Consider the following 658-nt stretch of genomic DNA (forward strand, 5'->3'; position numbering starts at 1 on the left):
TAAAATCGATACCGAGCTGGCTTTGCCTATCCAAGGCCAAGTTTTGCATGTTTTAGCTTTATCCATCCTTTGCTCTGCTCTGCTTTCACTTGGAAACAATACAATCAAGTTTTGCGTAAAACGGAAGGTAATACGAGGAGTTTTTAGCTTGATTTTTTTCTTATATTTTTTTCGTTATTGCAAATCGATTCATTCGGGTATTTCATCAAATTTATGAGTTATTCCAATATTGCCATGCAATACGAAATGACGCAAATCTAACTCATTCGGGTACACTTTTAAGGGTTGTCACCATCCACAACCTTTATAAGGGTTATCGTAGAGGCATAAACGGAATTCTGTTGGTTTTTTCTCGCTTGTGCCCAACTTCCCTCACTTATGCTGAATTCTTCATCACTATTCACATACCGTAATCTGAGTCCCGTACCGGATAATGTTTTAGCAGCAACCTCTGGCTTCATCACTATTAGTTATATATTGTTCCTCCACTGTTAGCAAACATTTGATTAAGAGTCTTGGCTTTTTTATTTCATGGTCTCATACCATATTTGTTGCAACTTTATTGGTGTTTTCATTATCTTTGTAGCAAATTGCTAGATACTTCGAATCCTGCGAAGCTAGGATGTAGAACTATGAAAAAATTTGAGGAATCATATCA

This window comes from Papaver somniferum, chromosome 5 (genome assembly GCF_003573695.1).
Source record: "Papaver somniferum cultivar HN1 chromosome 5, ASM357369v1, whole genome shotgun sequence".
NCBI lineage: Eukaryota > Viridiplantae > Streptophyta > Magnoliopsida > Ranunculales > Papaveraceae > Papaver > Papaver somniferum.